The 23,910-nt window shown below is 45.8% G+C and overlaps 1 protein-coding gene across 4 annotated transcripts in view; it reads left to right on the forward strand.

Annotated features, from left to right (window-relative positions):
• GSG1 (germ cell associated 1) overlaps window positions 1–23,910 on the forward strand; it is a 92,420-nt gene that overhangs the window by 14,351 nt on the left and 54,159 nt on the right. For all 4 annotated transcript variants that reach the window (XM_083832213.1, XM_083832215.1, XM_083832214.1 and 1 more), the window contains exon 2: window positions 23,542–23,678. The gene's annotated coding sequence lies outside the window, so the exon portion shown is untranslated. The remainder of the gene's footprint in view (window positions 1–23,541; window positions 23,679–23,910) is intronic.

The raw sequence follows: 23,910 nt of genomic DNA on the forward strand, positions 1-23,910 counted from the left end.
CCCTACCTGCCCAAGGACTGCTTCCTGTCCCCTCCCTGCAATCTGGCCCCAGCCCACCTTGCTTCTGTACCCCTCAAACCCTGCCCCATCCCAGGCTCCTCCTAACTCCTTCATAGCTGTCCAGCTGATTAGAGAAGTCTGCTACAACTACTCCAACTTTTTTTTTTTTTCTATCTCCCAATTGTGTCCCACTTTTCTTCATTCTTGTCAGCAGCAATTTCTGCTGGTTATTGTGGCTGGTCTGGGGAACAGTAGCCCCAGCCCATTCTGCAAGTGTGCAAACTGCCAGACACAAGAAGCACTTGCCAAAATTCTTCCTATGTATGAGAAAAAGATCACAAAAGAAAAACATGTGTGAGGAAGACTTGTACCTCTATGCTAGCCCTATTGTGGCTGATTTCAAGTATGAGTTCAGTGATGTATTATTATTATTTGTTAACTCTATCATGCATTTGTTTAAAAAAAAAAAAAGAGGGATTTGGAGTGGAAGAGACCAAACTACTTGAGCATTTGTGAGAAGATCTTACATTTTTGCTACACTTAAGTTTGGACACAAAGTTTTTATTTGGTTGATTTGGAACGGGACTCAAAAATACTGGATCATTTTTTGTTTTAAAAAGTGACTTTGCTGAAAACAAGAAAAAAAAATCAAACAACTTTTGGTTAAATAACTCCAAATTATAAGAGGCGTCAGTTTGAAAAGAAAGTTTTGTTTAGGCTGGATCCAGCATAAAATGCTTTGCTTAAAGTCTACTTAAAAATATTGTTTTGGGTTTAACCTCGGGGGGGGGGGGGGGGAACGGGACAGTGTGTGTGTGGGGAGTACCTATATAAAAATGAGTAAATAACTCCTCAACTCTAGTTTGACAACAATTAGAAATACTAGAGGTGGACTCACATGCATTTGACAGCCTATTTTTATATGGCATAGAAAGATAGAGGCAGGACCAATGCAGAAAAATGTACAATCTCTAAACAAAAGAACAGAGGGAATATGAAATACAAGGAGAAAAGATATATCCTGTCAGCAAAAAGGATGCTTTCGTAAGTTGTATTTGTTTTATGGTGATATGTTTTATTAATAATTTTAACACTATTTGGGCTTGTTTAAACACAAGTTTTATATGGATTTAACTAAATTGGTTTACAAACACAATTGAATTAAGTCAGGCAATCTCTTACAGTGCAGACACCTGTATCAGTTTAAGTGTTTATATTGGCTTAGCTTGTGCCAGTAAATCATCCTTCCTTTGCCACCCAGCTTCTTCCCCCAGCAGCCTGTCTGCTTGCACTGCAGGTGGCTTTGCCTCCTGTTCTCCCTCTGGAACATGACCCTGTCCCGCTGTGGCAGAAGAGCAGTGAGCTCAGAGAAGGAACTGGGGAGAGCAGACCTGTCTCCCTGGTGGGGATTTCAGAAGGTGGATGCTGAGGTGGAAAAAGAGGCAGAGGGGAGGGCTAGAGGCTTTCCAGACGCAATGCCTGCATCAGCTCAGAGATGCAGCCTGCAGCTGACTACAGTGGAGCGCTGGCTCTCCCAACAGCCATTTTAGTCACAGGAGCTGCGGCCCAAACAGATCAGAAGTTTTTTTCAGAAAGCAAGCAGTGCACCTGAAGACACAACTTCTGCATGTTTTCTCCCCTGTTTAATTTCCCCTGCCCCAAAAGGCCTTGTGAAAATGTCTTTTTGTCCTGGTCACAGTGATGCTGCTGCTGTTTGGTTGCCTGTGACTCGCAGTGATGAGAGATTCCTCCATGGCTTTTGCAGTGTGGGCCCCAAGAGGAGCAGAGCAAGCACTCTTGAACCAAGTGCTGTTGCTTGCCGTCCCCAACATTTTTGGACCTTCCAGTGCTTTACATTTTGCTGGTCCCTGTATGCTAGCAGGAGGTGTTTCAGCCTCAATCTATGGCTGACGCACAAGGAGAAAAAGAGATGGTGACCAGGGTATCTGGTGGAACCGTGTGGTTCCCGGCATGGGTCTGAGAGGATCAGCTGCCTCTTCTGGTCTAGGAGCTGCGGGTGCTGCACCTATCCATACATCTGCAGGTGACATCGCTGTGTGGAGAGATGGGGAATGAGTTAGCGGGGAATGGAGCTTTTCTGCAGTATGAGCGCACCTTTTATAGTTGAAATCACTCACGTAGGTCTTTAATCAGAAAAAAGACCGTGTTGTGCTCCTAACCAAGGCCAAGGGCCAGTGAACCACCTCCCTGGGGCTGAGGGGAATGGGGGAAGCCTCCTGTTTTATCAGGACAAAGCCTGCAGCCTGTGTGAGGGTTGGGCAGAAAAAAATGGAGGTGGGAGTGAGCAAAGAGAGGGGCTCGGCCAGCGCAACAGCTGCTCAAGGCGACGGCCTCCCCTCACGGGCCACCGGGGGCTGGGCAGGGGCAGGCGACCGGGACCGGGGCCGGGCTGCGGTGCTGCAGCCGCGGCTGAGGGAAGCGCTGGGGCCGGGCCGCCATCAGGGGGCGGCGGGCGCCATCTTGTGGGCGGCAGCGGCGGGCGGCGCGGGGCAGCGGGGCCCAGCCCGGCCGGGGTGGATGCGGCCGGAGCCGGCCAAAACGCCCCCCGCACCCCGGTGCTGCCCCCGCTGCGGCCACCCCACAGCCCCCGCCGCCACCACAGAGGCTGGGCTGGAGCCGGCTGAGCCCCGCGGGGCCCTGCGTGGTGCTGACCGTGGACATGGCCGCTGCGAGTGGGGGGCATCTCCCTCCAACAGCCGCTGCCCGGCTCGCAGTGCCTCGGTCCTGCTGCAAGGCCTGCCTCACGCTGCTTCCTCGGGCACCCCTTGCTGGGCAGCGCACCTCGTGTCCCTTTATTAATTTCTGCTTCACACTTCCTCTCACCTCGCCTCTCTGCTACAACTGTCCAAGATGTTCGTTCTCACTAGGGCATCTTTCCCAATCTGGTACATATCAAGCTAAATGAGGCATAATTAGGAATAATTATGACATGACATGGTCTGGAATGAGAAGCAGATGGGGCTTCCCCCAGGATGCTCCAGGTTTGATGTCAGGGAGGAGAGGACAGGGGCAGAGGGGAGACATGGCAGTCCTTAATGATTTCCTGCTTTTCGTTACCTGCACTGCAGGTGGTGGTCAGCAACGTACTGCAGCGAGAGCACTATGTGCGGTCTCCCCTATGAGATGCCCGGCCTGGTCACTGTGGCTGTTTTCTACTACAAAGCACTCCTGTGTTGGAACAATGTAGCAGCACTTGTGTTTGGCTATGTGTTATCCCTCTCACTTCCTTCCATGCAAAATTAGCCCTAATTTTACAGTAATACATGGAGTTTTTCAGTAGGAAGAAGATGGAAGAGAGAGAAGGTGGGATTATTAGCTCTATAGTGCAGACAAAATAGTGGTGTTAAACTGCAGAAGGCAGGAAGGTGTTTTCAGTCATCCTCTAAGTCATGTCCATTCTGAAGGACACTCAGCTGCTCTGTGTTGTATGATGGGCTGTGCATCATTCTAGTGGTGCCAGGCACCTCTAGAAGAGGAATATTTAAGACAAAATGCATCCTTTGTATCTTCTGTGAAGATGCCCCTTGGAAGAAGCAGTGAGAGAGAGGACCTTGCTTGTGAATTTTCTGTCATGTTAATTTGCCTTCGTGTCCATACAGAGACAGGAGGAAACATGGGGTTTGACTAGAGATGTGTAGTACAGTGAATCCGCACAGCTGTGTGGTGGAAGATGCACAGGATGGGTGTGAGTGTGAGTTGTCATGTGAGCATTAGTTTCTCATTAAAAACTGGTGTCATCCACAAGAAAATCTAGGACTAAGGGAACCTAGAACCACTGTCTTTCCCCATTACAGTAACATAAACTGTTGGAAGGCTTTATCTCCATCATTTTGTCACACTTGCATATCTGGGCACATCTCTCTGGGAAGAGGACACATGCTTCTGTCACCTTCACTAGCCCACTGCCCTCTGACTCACCAGCCATGCCCCCAGGACAATATCTGACATGCTGAACAAATGGTTTCATTCCAATGGTTGCTATACAACCTTAGTTGCAGGGAGAAGATCCAGAAGGAGTAGCATCTTCTGTTTCCTTCACCTGGGATACATCTTGCTTGTTGTGGAGAGGTGTTTTGCACTTAGATTTTCAAATAGACATTCTTCAAGCTGCTTCTGCTTTTAGTTACCAAAATTACAGACCTAGTGTTCCCAGCACACAGCCCTTTTACTACAAAATGAAGGCAAAGTGGAGCTTTTTTAAGACTGTTATTGTAGATGCATAGGTACACTTGGGAGTAATCTGAAGCTGTAGGCTAGTTCTGCTCGGAGATAAGGTCATCCCTTATCTTGCTTCTGTTCATCTCACAGAGCACTGAGTGGGTGGTGCTGCCCTATTCCTGTTTGTCTTGTGTTTAGACCCACCAAATTGCCCCTGCATGTTCCTGTTTCTCTTTTAGTATATAGGGAACCCAAATGATTAGTTTTGTCCAGATGCCTAGTTTTTAGACATCTAAAGTTGGTATGATGGATCTTACCTCACAGGCCTAATTCAAACTTGAAAATACAAATTAAATATTTATGTCATTTGGAAGTTTTCAAAGATCTCCTCACTGGTAAACACAGTCATCAGTACCCTCCATACCTCTTGAGTATGTGTAACTCAAGCTTGGCTTCTTCAAGATATATTGCTTGGCTTCTTGGAGAAATATTGCTCATGAGCATAATGTCTTTGTTTGCTTATACACTGTGACACATGCTGTGTTCACACACACTGATTGTGCCCCCCTTGGGCATCTTACATAGCACTTTCTTTGTTATGGCATCTTTCATCATGTCCAGTTTTAAGCACTATCTTCATCAGCAAGACAAACTAGAAAACATTTTATGCTAGAATTATTCTAAGAATAGAAATCTGCTGGATATCTATGCATGATGCCTCCTGGGTTTATTTATTTGTGGGCTCTTGAATCCTTTCTTGGAGTACAGGTAGATAATCTCTTCGAGGCAGATCACACTGGAAGACTTCTCTGTGCTGGCTGTTTCATGTAGCCCCAGAGGTTATAGACTTGTAGCAGTATATGATAGCGTGGGGACAATCCAAGTCAATGGTGGTTACAGAACACAAATAATCTCACCTCCCCTGGCCTGTTGGACACCTGAGGGTCAGCATCTGTACTTTAGATACCAAATCAGATTTAGAAAAGATACGTGTGCCTAAGGTTGGTTTATCATGAGATCTATTGAAGCCCCAAGGTAAGTTAGTTAATAAAGGTTGATGAATAGATGCCTACCTCTCTTGGAAATTCTTTTTTAAGATAAATAATTCTATCTGCATTTTCAGGTTTCTGGATAATTTTGTATATATGACCTGCTCTCATTTCTATCAATCCAGCTCTGTTAGAAAAACCCAATTTGGCATAAGCAAGTTTCCATTCCACTTTCTCTTGGTTCTGGCTGGAGATTGCTTCTAATAAGGAGAAATGACGGGGCAGCTTAGTCCAGGTAGGAATTGCTGTCTTTATTACAGTCTCTGCACTGCAGGCTGACCCTTATAAACAATAGATAATGCAAACTACCTCCACTTTCTCTGTCTTGTCCAGAGTTTTGGCAATTAAGTGATACAGGGACATAGCTCTGCCTGAGAGAGTTGGGAGGAAGCACAGCATTAACTGCTTACTAATTAAATATTGTAGAGACTCCTGGTTACTGACTATTCCCATGGTGTTTTTGTTCTGCCTTCATCATCCTCAGTTGTAGCAGTTGTTAGGATGTGCACCAGTAAAGATATTTACTGCTCAGCATATGGCTGAGTTTCACCTTGAGACCTCAGTTCTGTCAGCAGTTTAAAGATTAAATGCCACTTCTCTAAGTGAGTGTCAGAATCACCACAAAAATCAGTGAGAGGTAAGAGACATAATCCCTTAGGAGCTTCTCCATTGATCCTCCCGTGGTTCCCAAGCATTGTGTAGCCCTGAACGCATGACTGTCCATTTCTCCAGATTAGTTGATTTAGTTACTTATCCCTTGGGCTTGTCGGAGGAAATTTGTATCCTTGGAAAGAAGTAAAAGTCAAATAAGAGCCACTCCAAACTATACCAAACAGCATTACTCACTGCAGTAAAATGCAGGTATCTTGTGGGACTAGAAAGCAGCTGTTTCTGTGGGTCCTGCTGACATAAGCCTAATTCCACTGTCTTCAGTGGAACATGCTATGCAGCTTGGTTTATTCAGCTGGTGTCTAGCATAGTGTCTAAAAGCTGCTGTGCTGGAGAATTCTTTATGTCTTCACCCAGGTTTAGAGGCTCTGAGATCACATTCTTCCCTAGACAGCTGGCAAATGAGTGTGTTTATGTGCAACACCCTTGAGAATTGTAAGACATACCCAAATGATGCTCTCCCAAGGAAACATTGTTCTCTCTCCCTCTCTTTCCTTCCTCCCTCTGTTATTGTTTCCTGAACTGTCTGCTCTTTTCTGATATTCAGCGTGAGAAGATGCAAGGTCGTTTGTAGTCCTGCATGCAAAGACATGTAGACAGCAGTCACATTACTGGGAGCATGTTCAAGGGCATTTTCTCCAGAAAAAGTGTTGAGAACAAAATTGCCATTTTATTTTATTTTATATTACTTTATTTTATTTTATTTTATTTTATTTTATTTTATTTTATTTTATTTTATTTTATTTTATTTTATTTTATTTTATTTTATTTTATTTTTTGATTGCACAGGAGGAAAAGCAACGAATGGGGAGACTTGCCTGGCGTTTTGCATACACGTGTTTTGATATGAATTAAGGACTCAACTTCAGCTGATCATTTCTCAGACATACCCAGAGCCCTCTGGTGGTCGTTGAAGATTTTAAATTTCTTTTTTTTTTTTTTTTTCAGTTTTATCCAAATATATAAGGCCTTTTGTAAGACTTGTTTTGTGTCTCTGTGTTTTTGAAGGGGGAAGTTTGCAAATGTTAGTGTAATTTGTTTCATTATTTTCCCACACATTTTCACCAGTTCTGTCTATTAAAAAAGGTATTGTTCTGCTGCCCAGTAATGTTGACTTGGAAAATTGGCTTGGCCTGAGAAATGCTGTATTTACTCTGCAGGCAATGGAAGCTGTCACTGTGCAGTTAAAGAAAATTCAGGGAGTGGTTTGGAGTTGAAAATCATTTCAAATTAGCATGTACTGAAACTTTGATTTTACCACAACATTTCCTTTTAAGCCTCCAGCTCACAAGCCAATTTTTAGCTACTCTCCAAAGGTGGCTGACTTCGTGGAGAAGAGGGAAAGTGCTGGAAGAAGGGGAGAGGGGGGACACAGGAAAAGTCAATACAGAGTGATGTCGAGTTTTCTAGATCCACCCTTCCTTTAGTCTTCCCTTCTCAAGCAATTTAGCTGGGGTAACCACTCTCTGGTTACCCCAGATTCTTAAAAACAAGATTGGCCATTCTTGTTTGAGCAGAGAGCCATTTTTTCGGGAGTCATGCCACCAAGCGACATCATGATCAGAAGGTAGTTCTCCCAGGGTAGACTCACATCTTGCATTTCAGGTTTGCTGATCCCTGTATTAGCAAGCTATGGGGTAGCCCAGTGCCTGGCTGTGAAAACCAAACCTTCTTGTTTGGGCTGTTGTCAGATTTTGACACACAGACTATAGGACACATTTTCTCCCACAGACTGTAGGACACAATGGGTGTCATTTCTGCAGATCTGTCTAGAGAAGAGGAGCAGCTCCCTTTTAAAAAATCACAGAATAGAATCAACTACCATGGGATCACTTCCCTTGGGGTGTCTGTCATGCAGAGTCCCTCTCCCCTGCGCTCCTAGAGCATCCAAGTTCAGACGAAATCAGGACCTTTGGAGGACACCGCCTTGCTCTGAATGAGTGGGACTGTGATCTGTGTCTGGGCTGGCTAGTGAAAAGCTGCTCACAGTAGAAATCCAGCTACTCCAACAAAGTATTTCCTTTTCTGTCAGCTGAGGAAGGAGGCAGCTGCCCTGTGGGAGGAAGAGGCAAGGGTCAGTTTGGAAGGAAGGAAAGAGACTGGCTTGTGTCAGGAATAGAGTAAATACTGCTTGAGAGGGCATGTGATCTTTTTGGTATTCAACATGCACTAAGCTTTTGTGTGTTTATGTACATGCACACCCAGGGGAGTTTAAAAACCTGTTCCCAGATGGCTCTAATAAACCTATGCCTTTTACCTTCGGGGCAAAGCAGCCGTGTAGTCCTTTTGGGATGCTGGCAGTGAGTGAACGCTGTGGCAGCTACATGACGGCTCTGCAGGAAGGAGCAGTAATTGTACAATGCCCTGGTTCAAATGTGTCGCAAAGGCCCTCCCTACTGAGCTCATTGTTCAGTGGTTGCAGGGCAGAACTATGAATGATGTGGTGTGTCCAAGGCCAGCCAAGGAGCAGCCGGAGGGGAGATCTGCTGCAGAGCTGGGGCCAACCTGATGCTGCTGCTCCTGCCTGCCGTCCTGCTGAGAACTGTAGCAGATTTGTATTGTTTGTTTTCTGGGTAGGCACCACCCCGATCTGATTACTCAAACACTACCTGTGTACACTTAGTGGCTAACAGAACGATTGCAGTCACTTATGAAATATTGCTCTGGCAGCACAAGGTGTCTGAAGAAGCAGCAGGGGTGGGTAGGCAGTTTGTATAAATTTCCTCATGACATGGGTTGAGTCTTAATCTTGGTGCTGAGCTGGCTGGAATCTGTAGGGGCCAGAAGACAGCCTGGTAGCTTGGCTGATCTCAGATCACTGTCCCGATTGTGCCCTGCATATCTACCATAATTCACTCTTGCATTGAACGGTGATAATAGCCATTACCTGGCCTTACAAGCTGCTGAGAAAATTGAACAGTTAATCAATATGAAGATGTTAGGATATTGCAAGCCAAGCACATCTGGGCCTGGTCTGCCTTTGGTGGCAAGATCTGAGTGACAGAGTAGGTGACATTAGGATCGTGTCTGTGACATAGTGCAGAGGTGATGGACTTGATGACCATTCTGTGGCCCAATCACTTGTATCAGGCAAGAGAATCTTAGTTCTCTTGCTTGTTAGCATTTTCACAATGATGTGGCTTAGTTTGAACTGATGACCTTGCCTTTCTTTAGTCTTCTAAGCCAGTCCCAGCTACGTGCTAAAAAAAGATTCTTTCTTTTCCAATCTCAGAGAGAATAAAAATCAAATCCCTACAGAACAAAGAGCCTCGAAGCGCTGCAGAGCTGTAGGAAGCCAAGTCAAGCCATTGGACAGCATGAGAGCTTTGAAAGCCTGGATTAAATTGCAAGCTTGCTGAACAACCCTCCTGAAGAGAAGAGATGTCACCTTTCACTCAGAAGTAGAAACCTGTCCTCCTAACAGTGTGCATGCACGTGTGAAGGCAGGCAAGGAGTGGGAGGAACAAGCCTGGTGTAGCACCGCAGACTCCTATCAGGAGCAGATTGCAATGGGTTAAGCAATTTTCAGCAGCTGAGCCGATTTTTGCTGGCTTATGAGGTGCAGAGGACATATGTCCATGTCCTCTAGCAGGTAACTAGTTTGTCCAACTGCCAGTTCTCTGTTATATTCTTTCAGACAATAGTTGTCTGTTTTCTCCCCATTTTGTCCATCTTTTAGATTTCTGGGGTGGTAAGAGAAGCAGGAAGAAAAAGAAATTATTTTGCTCCAGAGAAATAATAACATTGCATTGTTGCTTTTGAATATCATAAAAATGCCAGTTCAGAACTTCTAAAATAGACACAATCTTGGGTTTCTCTGTTGTCTAGAATTAAGGGCTAGTGTGGCAGAAAGTTTTTCCATTGGTGTCTATAGAAGGGCTGTGATTTACATTCTACAGGCAAAAGGCTTTATATTTAGAGACTGTAGGCTCGTCCCTGGAGCGTTCCTTTTTTGTGAATCAAAACTGCAGGATCCAGCTCAAAAACCAATCTGCATTCCCTCTCTCTTCTGCCATAGCCAGGCATGGTGGCATTCTCTCATACAGCTGCTGCTAAGAAGAGATGGGATGCCTGTCTCCAAAGTAGTCTCTGTCCCCCTTAACTCTGCTCTGTTCTTCCAGCTGTTGTGGGGCCACAGGCTGCTTGAGCCACTCTAGCACTGCCAGCTTAGCTCCCCCCAGGCAGGCAGAGCCTCTGTTCAATAACCTACGCAATAGCCTTAAGCCATGAAGCTGTGGCTGCTACTCTTGCTTTGTAGTGTTGAGGTATGTAAGGTCAGCACTTACTGGATTCACATGTGGTTCTGTAGGTCTGTGCACTTGAGTCTGGGCGGGACTTTTCCACTAACATCATTGGGAACTGAGACAAAATGGTACTTTCACCTGGGGAACTGAGGAGTTGCCCTTGGCAATCTGCTTCCCTCCTGCTCCACGGAGAGAACAAGGATTTGGGGCAGGGACAGGAGGGAGGGCCCCCTTCCATCTCAGCAATGACAGCATGAGAATTTGGTCTATGTATCTTTTAGGGCTGTTGCTTTCCTGATGTTTTTCTGACAAAGCTCTTAATTCCTTTTATTGATGTAATAATTGATCTCCTGACAGCGCAGCCTGAGATGCTGCTAAGTGTTTCCAATGGGCTCAGATTAAGTAGCATAAAATTTCTCTGTTCAGCTGTGAAAACACCTTCCTGGAATTATCCTACAGGTGAAATCAGGATGAGGTAGGTTACCTCTGGCTTGTCTGTAGCACTTCAGAGGAAAGGGGAGTATCCCACAGGACATTGTTTAGGGATAACCTTCCCAGAGGGATACTTTCTACTTAATCCTTGCTGCTTAGACGTTGTTTTTTATGTCCTGCAGTATAGAAAAAGCTCTTAAAACTCCCATCCATTGTAAGATGTATGAATCCTGCTCTACGTTTTACTAAATTCTTAGCTTGAATGACATCTTCCAACAATAAGTTCCACACATTATTTAGATGCCATGTGGAAAACATTTCACTGTACCTGCCTCCATTGTAATTGAATGCTCTTCCATTTCCTGCACAAGGCAGTAATTTTGCCTTCTCCATCCTTTGATATTTTTATGTATCGCAGCTCTCACTTATTTATTGCCTTCTGAAACCAAGTAAAGCTGATCATTCTCATCTCTTTTTATGCCATAGTCTTTCTACTCCTCTGCTTTTTGACTCTGGTTCTGATTCAGTTCCCTTTCTGTGATGTCATTCTTGACATCTTGGTCCCAGTGAAGTCAGAGGCAAAGTGAGTGGATGGCTTTGTTAGTGCCCAAGTTTCACTTGAAAAGTTCGGAGAGAAAATGCTGTTTCAACTGAAGGTGCATAGCACTTTTGTCTTCTGTAATTTCCATCCTGTTCTTATGTGCATTTAAAGTTGGTAAAACTGCCTTTTCAAGTTACTGATGCTGCCAGGTATTTGGGTTATTCCACACTTTGGGTTATTCTTCCATAGGAAGAAATACCAAAGTGCTGTGATAATTTTAATTGCTTGTCAAGTCACTCGCAAGAATTTAATAGCAGCTGCTGTTTGCCATCCAAAATGTGCGCTCCAGTTCTCTAGTATGAATTATGTTGGAAGAAGTGAATTCTTCAGTTTTATCAAAATTATCAGCTTGTTTTAATTTCCATAAAAATAATGACTTCAACTCAACTAAGTGATTTCTTTGTTTTAGCCCTGAAGTGCTTCTTGCCCTCCAAAGAGTTAAATCCATCACGAGCTTGGTATTGGCCTGAGAGAGTTTACAAGAAGGCAAACTGGTATTTAGTGTTGTTAGCTTTTTCTTGAAGAATAGTAGTCTTTGCTGTGGGTACCTAGGTCTGTTTTTAATTGAGGGACCAAATGCTTGAAAAGGTGTGGTTGGCTTCAGCTCTGTGATGTCTGAAACACTAAAGAATGAATCACCAGGGTGGAATAATTGCTTTTTTTTTTTTTTTTTTCTCCTCTGTAGCCCCAGCATGGTGTCAGGCTGGAACCTGCAAATTTATCACTTCAAACCAGCTCTGCATATGTAGCTGCCACGTGGAGTCCCTGTTCCCTTCCAGGTTAGACCCCAGGCCTGGAGTGCTGTGTGTGGGCCGCCGTAGATACAGGGGCCCAGCCATTCATGAGTTCTGAGATTGTTTTCTGCCCTCTTCCTTGGTTCATCTACAAAATTTCAGGTCTCTTTCTTTGCCAGGAATTCCATCATTGTGAGACCTTAAACACTTGGTCCCTACCAGATTTGGAGCAAATAAATTGTAAAAACACTGATAAGGACAAAGACGGTAATAAAAATCTCCTTTGAATGGTGAAACCCCATTCTGAAGGACAAAGATTGATGTGCCTATGAACGAATGTGGGCTGGCAGGAGGCTGCTGAGCTCACGATCTGTCAGACTGACCAGAATTGCTTCATTGTCTCTTCTTATTCCCCTCCTGGTTGGTATCCATCTGTTGTCTCTTGTCTTGGCATATTAATTTAGGTTTGTAATTGCATCCCATCATCAGAGAGAGAGAAAAAAAAATCTTTTAAAATAAATGAGCATTTGAATTTAACTCCATCCGTAAAACTCTCCAGTCTTCATGCTCTCCCCCAGCTCTGTTCCCTGGTCCCACTCCTGGCCATCCCACTTCACTAGTCCATTATACCACTGCCCTGCTCCTCTCCCCCTTTCCCACTTATGTCATGTCATTACCCATGCACGAGGTAGAGGACTCCTGCAAAGAGCTGGGACTTCAGGGGCCTGTGATGTGACTTTTGTTCATGGATGTCCCCTTGAGCTGCTGATGTGCTCCTTTTGAAGGGCAGATGGCAGACAAGGGTTTTCTTCTGTATAGTCAGTGGCTGGACATCTACTGTTTTCCTGCCCTTGTGTTCTTTTTCTTAGGCTTCTCTTCCTTCACCCTCATGACATCCCACAACAAATACAATATCCTCCCTTTTGGGAACTTCCCATAGTGTCTTGCCTCTGAGACATGTGCCCCTCTTGAAGACACTGTCCTTGGTCACTTGCAGGTTTCCTTGGGGGGTGGGGGATGTGTTGGTCACCTTTATCATCTAGGTCACCTTTATCATCTAGGTTTTGTGGCATTAACCCGTCCTGTCAGTGACTTCTTTGTCAATGTGACTCTCCAGGGTAGCTTTCACAGTGCTGAGGAAGAGGAGAGTACAGGAAGGATTCAACAGTTCTTCATTTTGCAAACAACACTGAGGTTTTTGAGTCTGCTTTCCCTCAAGGCACCATGATGTCACAGATGACAGGAGTGAGTGACTTGCTTGTACTGTGAAGGCTTGAAGAGTTACACTATTCACAGCAGCTCTTACGTTTTGTATGGAGGCATGAAGGGCTGGAGATGCTGGCACTGGTAGACATATTTGTGGGTTGAGATGCTCCAGACACTGTCATGATGCTTGATTTCTGAACCCAGGCTTGTCTGTAAGCAGCTGAGCTGTTCCTAAACTGAGCCATAACCTCAGCCTGATCCCACAGCATATCTTGTCCTAACACCCTCCTTCCCAAATAGCCTTCAGTCTTGATCGTGAACCCTGTGTATGTGGCTGTTGGGAATAAATCACAGAATCACAGAATGGTTTGTGTTGGAAGGGGCCTTAAAGATCATCTAATTCCAAACCCCCTGCCATGGGCAAGGACACCTCCCACCAGACCAGGCTGCCCAAAGCCCCATCCAGCCTGGCCTCGAGCACCTCCAGGGATGGGGCATCCACAGCTTCTCTGGGCAACCTGTGCCAGTGCCTCACCACCCTCATAGTGAAAAATTTCTTCCTCATATCTAGTCTAAGTCTGCCCTCCTTTATTTTAAAGCCATTGCCCCTTATCCTGTCACTACACTCCCTGGCACAGAGCCCCTCCCCAGCTTTCCTGTAGGCCCCCTTTAGGCACTGCAAGGTCTCCCTGGGGCCTTCTCTTCTACAGGTTGAACAATCCCAAATCTCTCTGCCTGTCCTCATAGGAGAGGTGCTCCAGCCCTTTGATCATTAAATTAAGCTTAACGATGCATTAATTGTTTAAAAATTACTGGGTTTCTATTTATTCCTAGCATGTGCAAATTATTTTATCTCATTTGTCTCTTCCTTCTTCTACCTGTCTGAGCTCACAACTGCACTGTTTTAAAAGAAAGCTGGGGGAAACAAGTACTTAGGACAAGACACACAGCCATACAGGCTTGCTGACAAATCTCAGGCAGGCGTGTGGTCTGACGCGCACACTTGTGGGCCAGCTGCAGGCACAGGCCATGTGGGAGGTTTCCGAGGGAAGCAGGCTGCCAGAGCAGCAGAACGGCCCTGGCGAGGGGTAGCTCTGGCTGTGCTCATGCAAGAAGAGACTGTATGAGCCGCTTGAGCAGTAAGCAATGGTGGTCTCTGCCTCCTAGCACTACAGGCAAAGCAGAGAAGGCTGGTGTGTCTGCCAGGAACAGGTTTGATGGTATTTGGCCCTCCTTTCTCCCTGGGTGGGGTTTGTCCCAGCACCGGCTGCTGCTTCTTGACCCCAGCACAGTGGCAGACCTCTCACGTGGCGGGGACTTGGTGCTTTCACTGCTGGTGCTTGGGTTTGTTTTCCTGCCAGGGAAGAGAGGTGTTCTGTTTAAATACAGCATTTCCAGGGTCTTGTCATGGCTAATACACAAGACCTCTTGTTCTGGGTGTCAGCAGTAAATTTTGCCTGTGCATAGGGGCACCTTTGAGCTAGCTCTGAACCTGCCTTCACAAGCACACACACGCATGCTCGTACTTCTGCAGCGCCCGTTGACAGGAAAGAACACTCGGTATAAACATGCACACACACAGAGCCATATGGACACATGCTTGTTAATTGAAACCAGGCCCGTGTACTGAATCTCTTTGTTAGCATCCAAATCCTGGCCAATCTGCCAGTACTTTTGAGATGCAAGACTGGATCACTTCCATTGTCTGTCACTTAAAAGCTGAAAATTATTTTGCTGGCCCCTGGCCCTTACTCCCATATTCTTTGAGAAATAGCATTGGCATTTTGTTTTAATGCACATGTGGATGTATTTATATTTTGTGCAGTATATTACATGTAAGCTATAGCTGATACTTACTTCTATGCAGATGGCTAGTGTAAGGCATACAAATCACTTAAGTTTATTGTCAAATCCATCTTAAGTAGATCGAAATGCAGTGAACTCCACAGGAGGGAATTTTTCCTTATAAGTATACTACATGCACTGAAAAGCAGTCTTTGGATGATAAAAAGAGTTAATTTGAGGAGCAAAACCGAGTACCCAGGAAATATCACAATTAAGTTTGGTGTGAACCTAAATAAATTGCTTTAGCATCCCAAATAATTGACTGTATTAGCACATGGCATTTCAGCACAGGACCATTCCTCTCTGAACAGTGCAAACCTTTGCCTTATTCACTGCTGGTATTGAAAAGTCTGAAGACAATGAGCTAGCAGTCCCCAGGCTGGACACAGATGGACCTTCATGCTAAGGCTGATAAATGCTGTTGGGACAGTTCAGAGTGACTACGTGCCTGTCCTACAGCATTCTGTGTGTTATTGTGGGGAGTCACGTAAAGCAGCCAGTGCACAGACCTCTGTGGATATTTACTGTGACCAAGTTTTCACGTGCCACTTTATCCTCTTGCCAAATGACAAAAGTATCTTATGTGGCCACACATACAGATATCTTAAAATCTCTCTCCCGTGTCTGAGGTCTGGTCTTGCGAGCAGACTTCTGTATTCTTCGTCGTGTTTTGTGGGCAGAAGATGCAGCTGGCTCTCATGTCATGAGCATGTACATCTCCTGATCATAACTTGGATACGTAAAATTCTACTCTGGAAGCCACGGCTCTAACAGCCTCTGTGAGGAGCACCTGACCTTTAAACAGACTAGTTTTACTTCCTGATTTTTGATTTTTTTTTTTGGTCTGCTTGTCTCTGCTAGAAGAGCATTTCTTTGGAGGAGGTAGGGAACTGAGGTGACCAAGAGCTGAGTGAGCAAGACAAGCCTGGCACAATCTTTGCCTAATGAAGGCAATAGGTGAAGTAAACAGTCCCAGGCATGGGGACTTGGGAAGTGTGGGCTGGCAGGGAAAGCTGATTTGCAAGCATTTTATGTCATCCAGTTGAATCCATGCCTTTCACCAATGTTGCAGACCATAATTTTCCCAAGGACTTGGTATTTTAAAACACACTATATGTATTTGATCTGTCTTCTCTCTAAAAGACCATTGGGAAGATTTGCCAGTGATTTACTGTGCCCATACTGGGGGGAGGGAAAGCAGATCATTAAGCCTCAAATACAGCCTGCCATCTGGATGGGCTCAATGCGCAAGAAGGCGTAAAGTTGGGATGCAAATGTGCAGCACTTGGTTCTCAGCCAAGACAGAGCTTGTGCTCAATTGTTTAAAAGCAGATCTAAGCAGACATGAGTTATTGCAGCAGAGAAAAAGGGCTGATGCGAGTCCTTGGGGTCTGCTTTGCAGAAATCACTACAGATGAAACCCATGGGAGCTGTGCTTTGAATGCATGGAGGTTTCTACATGTGGGCTGTTGGTGTCTTGATACTGGCACATAGGATTAGTTGATTCTATTGACATTCATCTTTGTATCTTTGTGTTTCCCATCCAGAGGGTTCACATTGGTGGGAACTTTCCCAATGTCTCCCAGGTGAGGTGTCCTGACTTGAGGTGACTTTTGGCTTAAGGAGATGCTTGCAAAATTCTTTCCACCTCTGTGTGCAAGCAAGAGAATGAGTAACACCAGCCATGATGAGAATGTTACCGTGGTTTGTAGAAATCCTGGCTTTTCCCTCTGCCTTTGCCATGGACTCTACGGGATGCTGAGCAAACCACATAGACCCAACTGTTCTGCAATGACCACAAGCTGTTTCATTTTGTGTGCTGGGACAGCCAACCACTGTAGTGCCCAAAGTTAAGGGTCAGCATCACAGATTTTTGGCTGTGATCTGCCTATGACTCAATTCCCCTGTTTCTAAAATGGCTGTAATAACGGTTTGTTTTTGTAGGGGTGACTGGAAGACAAAAGTCCTTTTGAGTTTGAGAACTGCTCAGTGGTAATAATAATGAGGCAAATCGGAAAGCCCAGGAGGGAGCAGGATTCTGTGTGCTGTGCAGTGCACTGCTGGCATGCAGATAAGTATGGCCACAGCATGGAAGAAAGATAGCCTCATCCACAGAGCACGTCTATGTGCTGGATGTGGCAGCAGGTTCTGTGAAAAGGAGAAGAATATAGGATCAGGCAATTAAAACTGTACCTCTGTTATTATTTCTGTTTCTAGAGCTTGGTCTTTCTGTACAATCCATTTAGTATCAAATCAAGAATGGCTGGGAATAAAATGCTTATTTTTAGAGACTCTTGTGGGGTTGAAACTTACATTTGATATCAAAAGGCATTTCCTGTCCATATTTGAAGTTGGTATCATGCTATTCTGCAGCAGTTGCTAGTGGAAACTGTTGATGTGTTTGGTACACTTCCATTATCCATCACTCTGCTCTGCAGTTTGGGAACTGGAAGGCGTGCAGGTGGCTTCATTTTAATATCTATTTAAAGTGTAAATGGCTGTCTGCAGTGCCCTTTGAAAAGGCAAGGGCTGTTGGAAGCTATCAACACTTGTGGGAATTAGGAGTGCACCTGTGGTAGAAAAGAGTGGTAAATGTGATGCAAGACAATCACTGATGGCTTTGAGAATTTAAGCTGAGACCTTTGTCTTCTGAGTACCTGTGGGAGCTCTGGGAGGTGGCAGCACTGTGAAGCAAGAGAAAAGCAGTCCCAAAGGAAGCTGTGTGGTGCTTTATCTGCTGCAGGGGTGACATGGCATGTGTTGGTGAGCCCACACCTGGAAGGGTTAGGGATCATATTGGGTGCTCTTGGTTAAATGACAAGTTGCACCTACACTGTTAATCTGACATTCTTGAAGGTGGGCATGCAGATAGTAGGTCTGGTCAGCATACTGGGAACAGGCAGTTCTTTGGTAGATTCAGAAGGCAGATGTGTCATAACTTATCTCCTAGTAGAAATCTGTCTTCCCAGGCCTGGTGGATGTGACTTTGCAGCCACGCTCTCAACTTTTGTAAAATAGGGTATGTGAACCTATAAGAACTGAGATGAATCCATGTGTATGAAGGATGCTGTCATGAATACAGCAATTTTAGACAGTGAAAGAGATGGAAAATTTTAGGTTCTGTGGCTTCCCATCCATTGCACCTTCTCAAAGGGAGAGCACTTTGATGAAGGAAGAGCTCCATTTTGATTGGATCCCATTAAGATCAGTGATCCTGGGGAAAAGGGTGAGGTTACAATGTAGGAACATGGATCTGTTCTGTTAGCACCACCCAGCCTGACACATGCATGGCTATGTAGTCAGTTTTCTGCCTGAATTGCATCTAGATCTGACTCTGCTATGTCACAAACACTTTGCTGATGTTTGGAGACCTGTGCAACACAGCTAGAATGGTCAGAAAGCTAGGAGTGGGCTAACTTTCCTGATTGTGGCTTCTCTGAGCAAGTGGTGTGTTTATGTATAGCATATGTGTTGGTCTAAGTGGCATTGATTTTCCCCTGGGCCACAAAGGGCTCTTACATGACTCCCAGCTTGTGGCTCTGCCAAGTTGTATTTCCAGCTCCACAGCAGGGAGAGGGTAGAAGTCATTCTAGGGAAGGATGAAAGGAAAGAGACATGGCAGAAAGCATTTGGTTTTCATTAAGCTTTTCCTTAGAAGCAGATATTGCATTTTTTTTTTATTTTTTTATTTTTTTAATTTTACCCTCTAAGTGGGAAAATAAAAAATGTGACAGAGAGAAACAGCATGGGAGAAGTTCAGCTTGGGTGCTTAGTATGTGTCAAAGCTATAGTCATCTGAATGTTCACAGGCCAATGTGCAGTAACTGTTCCTTTGGCTGTACAGATCAGCCCAGTTTTGCTCCCTGGGCTTCACTGGTTCTGCTCCAAAGCACAGTGGATCTGGATGTGGCTTTGCTTGATTTTTCATAACCAATATCTGCTTGAGGGTTTATGAATCCTGATCCAAATGCCCTTGTTTGTTAGTCACACTGTGAAAGTAATATGGAAAGGCTCTCCTTGGGGGCCTGTCTCCTTTCACCGCTCATTGCTGCTCATTAGCTGCAGGCATGGCTGAAGCCGGCAGCACTCCAGGAGAGCATCTGGGGAGGTGGCAAGACCACCAGATTCACCTGTCCTGGCACACAGCAAGCATGGCCTAAACAGCTGATCCCCAGTCCTTGTTGGGGGGCAGCATATCCCTCCCTTGCAGCAAGAGCTCTCTGCTGCCGAGGGAGGCATGTTTGAAGGCTGTGGGGTGGCTGGATTACAGCTTGCAGTCCTGTACCCTTCCCCAAGGATCTCCTCTGAATTGCCTGTTACACCTAAAACCTTTCCCTTTCTTGTCCCAAGCTCTGCATTGCAGAAAGAGCCCAGCAGGTCCACTCTGATTTCCCACTCCTGCAGAAAGCAGCCTGGGAGGTGGCAGCTAAGGGAGCTGTGTGCAGAGGCTGAAAATGGCTGGAGGAAAAGGGAGGTCCACCCGAGGAATTAGGCTGAGGGGCAGGAGACGCTCCTCCAAAGCTCCACAGAAATTTCCAGAACTCCCCAAAGCCAGTGGCCTTTCCTCTCTTACCTCTGCCAGAGCTTTGGTGACTGGATCAAAGAAATGTTTTATAATTTGCAGAATCCTCGGAATTTAAGTGGAAAAGATGATTTTTTCTTCTCCCATGCTCAAGTTCATTTATCTCCTGTTGTTTGGGCTGTACCACACTTCCACACCATGACTCCCTTTTCCCCAGTAAGACAGCAGTCAAACCTCACTGTGGGTGTGCAATTATACAATGGGGACTCCTCAATTTACTGCACTGCAAATACAAACTTTGCCTTATTGCAGCAAGTTCATTGCAAATTGGATTGTAGTCTTTCTCTCTTCAGGGCACTCCAGCACCCTCTCCGTTCTCTGCTTCCAGCCTGCTTGATCCAGGTCAATGCAATTTCTCTGCCTCAGCTTCTCTGACAGAACGGAAGGGATGGCATTAACTGCAGGAGTAAGGGACAAACCCATTTATTTCCTTGAGTGCAAAACAGCTCTCAGCGGCCAAAGAGAATTGAGCCGTGATCATTTGTTCAGGCCTGATGGCTAGGAAGGGTACATTCATTCCCCTTTATCTGTAAGGTAGGGTTTCTTCTTCCATTTCCATTTTCTCTGTAGGTTTCTCACTGGTGATAAATACTCCCACTATGTTACCTCTTATGTGCGACAAGCTGCCCCGACATGCCTTCTTCTACGTGACATGCCACAGGCTAGGGAGCCTGGCTCAGGGCTGCCAAGTGAGCCTGGGACATGCTCCCATTTCTGAATTATACTTCGACAGAACAGCAGTGGCCTTGTGGCCTTCGCTGGGGACACTCATGCCTCAAAACATGATATATTCAAGCAGAGGCATCACCGGGCTTGCACTGACCTCTAGTGACAATGAAGGGGACTGGGGGCTTTGGTCAGCGAGGAGCTGAGAGGGCACATGCAGGTCCTTGGCACTGAGATGGTTACAACAGTTTGCCCCGGTTATTTTTTTTTTTTCCACTGTCTGACCACCCTCTGCCTGTAGAACCTTTCCCTAACGCCCAGCCTGACCCTCCCCTGTCCCAGCTCCATGCCGTTCCCTCGGGTCCTGTCGCTGTCCCCAGAGAGCAGAGCTCAGCGCCTGCCCCTCCGCTCCCCTCGTGAGGGAGCTGCAGGCCGCCATGAGGCCTCCCCTCGGCCTGCTTTGCTCTGGGCTGAACAAACCAAGGGACCTCAGCTGTTCCTCATACATCTTGCCCTCCAGATCCTTCACCATCTTTGTAGCCCTCCTTTGGTCATTCTGTAATAGTTTTATGTCCTTATTTTGGGGCACACAAAACTGCACACAGTATTTGAGGCGAGGCCGCACCAGTGCGGAGTAGAGCAGGACAATAAATATCCATCTGCTGACCCCAAAAGTCAGGTGTCTGTCCATATGTAGATTTGTCTGGAAGGTAGAGAGGGGTGGGAGTACCCCCAACATCCCTCCCTTTAGCAACTCTAACTGTGTTATGCTCTGCAGGTCTCATGGGGCAGAGCTCCACTGCACTGCCTCGTCCCCTAGACCTCATTGCAGATTAGCCTAGAAGATCAAATGAAGCATGCTGAGTTCTCATAAATCTCCACTGAAGAGCATGCCTCCTGATCTTGCTTCTAGGCTAGCTGGAGGCCTCTTACCCTGTGGGTTGACTCTTCTGGTCCCTAGAAGCCTGAGAGGGTGTGGAAAGGAGGAAAGCTGCCAGCTATAGCCTTCCACACTAGGCTGAGCAGAAAGGCAATCAAGTTTCCTAAGCAGTGTAACAGATGACAAGGTGTATATTTATCCCAGATACCCACATACTTTGGGTGAACTGTGCAACATGAGATTTGTCATCATGCATCAGATCACTGGTGTACCTAATCCAATACTATGGCTCTGACAGTGTCTGGGAACTGAGCTGCCTGCGGTGATGCACCTTGCCAACCGTGCAATGCAGGAACAGAGGGTCTGGGATTAAAATTCCTCCCCAGTTCCTCCGGCAATCAACTGGTACCCTGGCTGTTCTTATTATCTGAGCAGGCAGAGCTGCAAATGTAAATAATCACAAGATTAGGCAGCCTTCTGAAGACAACTGGCACAACTACAGCATACGTTTCTCAGTTGCCCCCTGGGCTGGATATGCTTTGAATGGGATAGTATTTCATGCTGATTTCTTCTTACTTTCCCCTGTTAAATGATTCTTGGTATAACTGCATCATGGATGTCAGGAGTGGAGAGTTACTGAAGTACTGGAAGTGACCCATAATCTTTTACACAACTCCCAACATCACCTCTAATGCCTCCCATCATCTCTCTGTTCTCTGCATACTTGTTTTTTGTGTTGTTGCTGGTGGTTTTCCTTTTTCATCTGCTGCCTTTGCTGCAAGGGAGTCAAGCCATTCTCCCATTCTGGCTGTGCTGGCAGGGAGCTGCATTCTGTAATGGTGCTGTTGCGTTTGTGTTTTCAGTGCTGTCACCACCTTTGGATCAGTCCAGGAGTAGTTACTTTGCTTGGCTGATTTTGGCTTCTGTCTTTCACAGAGAAGGAATCTTCCCTGAACTGTCTGCTGCAGCTTTTGCAACACTCCCTTGAACATGTACAAAACATTTCAAACCTGTTAATGTGAGCACGTACTGGACTGCTTCTTTCCAGCCTCCATAGCCTAATGCTCCGGTCAGAGCAAGAGTGTTTCTTGCTGTCTCTTGTCTGTCTGTCATTTTTAGCTCTTCCTGCAGCATCCTGCTCTGCTTACTTTGTGGTGAGTATGGAAAGAGATTCTACTTGTTCTTCCAAAGTATGGCTAACAAAATGGTTGGAGCTGGCAACACCTCATTACACCAAGCACCTCCTGTTTGGAGAACGTGTACTTATCCTCATTACTTAGAGGCTCTCAGAAAAGTTGCATCCGGCAGGGCTTTCCTCTGTTTATGGAGTCTGTGAGCTCCTGGTGTGATTTTAGACAGCACTCTCATGTGGTCCATGCATTTGGTCTGGTTGATCTAATGTAGTCAAATGCCATGAATCAGTCAGTTGTTTGTCCATGGAAAAGCCCTTCCTCCTAGCACTGCTTTGGCTTTATGACCTGCAGATAAAGGACCAACAAAGGGGAATCCTTCCTTTGGTGCAGGGGTACCTCAGGAATTTTGTTTATCAGTTTTTCCTCTGTCTCAGGCCTTTCTTCCCAGTGCAAGGATTCTGTGATTTGTCCCTGATATAATGGAGTCTGTTTGGGTCCAGGTCCTTGTGAGGCTTGGTTCCTGAAATCCCTATAATGGATCTTTCTGGAGTGCCATGACTTTGCATCTCACAGTCTGTGTGATGCTGGGTCAGTGACCCTCCAGGTTGTGTTGAAAACGTTTTTTGAGCAAACACCAGTCATATGACACAACCAGTAGTGCTTTTTGCTCATATCCTTTTCAACTTCCTTATGTTTTGTAATTGATTTAGTTTTGTGGGCATCTGCTTTTCTGTTTGGTGTGTTCTGTTCTGACAGGGCCAAATGTAATTCCCTGACTGCCATCTCCTAATGTAACAGGACTGAGAAGCTGGTGGTGAGAGCTACCAGGTGTAAAGCAAAGACTGTCTCAGTTGCGATGGGTTATACTTAAGGGACTGGGTTGACAAGGTTTGCCAGATGCCAGAGGATCCAGTAATTTTTACTGACTATAGATCAGAGCACTGATTCTCTAAAAGCCCAGGTGGTTTTTCAGGCAAACCAAGCTGCCCAGAGTATCAAGTAGCATTCATATCCTTGCTGAGCTGCCAACAACAATAGTATGCAGCGAGGCAAAAGGAGACTAGTGTTCAAAAATTGAGACCATTGTCTGTGACCTGTCCTGGGCATCCCAACAAAGTTGGGATTGTCTTGTCATCATGTAAGGTATTATATTGTCAGGTGTGATCTGTGCCATGCTAGAAACAAGGCACAGATACCAGCCTAGCAGTGGAAGCGCTCCTGCAGAGCTCTCTGGCTAGCATCCTCTTGTATTCCCCACCTGTAGCCAGAGGTGACTCATCCCCCAGTGCCTGACCAGTCTTTGCTTACCCTGCACTTCTAGGAGTGCCAAGAGGATGAGGCACAGCAGGATTCCTGGGACCTCCTGAGACAAGAGAAATGTCCACCCACTGCACACCATGAGCCTTCCCACACCCTGCTGCATATGATGTCCTTCTGATGAAACTTCACCTTCCACAGGTATCATGTCATGGTTCTGCCCTTGATTAGCCTGCATTTTAGATTTTCCTAAGGTGGCTTAATTGATTTAAAAAAAAAATAATAATCCTACCAAGCTGATTCCTGATAGGTCTCACCTCAGAGCTTATAGGATTGTGCCCACGGTTTGGTGAGACCTGCCCGTGTCCTGGTCTTCGGACTCTTTGTTCAAGCTCTTGAGCCACTACTGTGTTCGATCAAATCTAAGGAGCTC

Source organism: Anser anser (genome assembly GCF_964211835.1).
Source record: "Anser anser genome assembly, chromosome: 1".
Taxonomy (NCBI): domain Eukaryota; kingdom Metazoa; phylum Chordata; class Aves; order Anseriformes; family Anatidae; genus Anser; species Anser anser.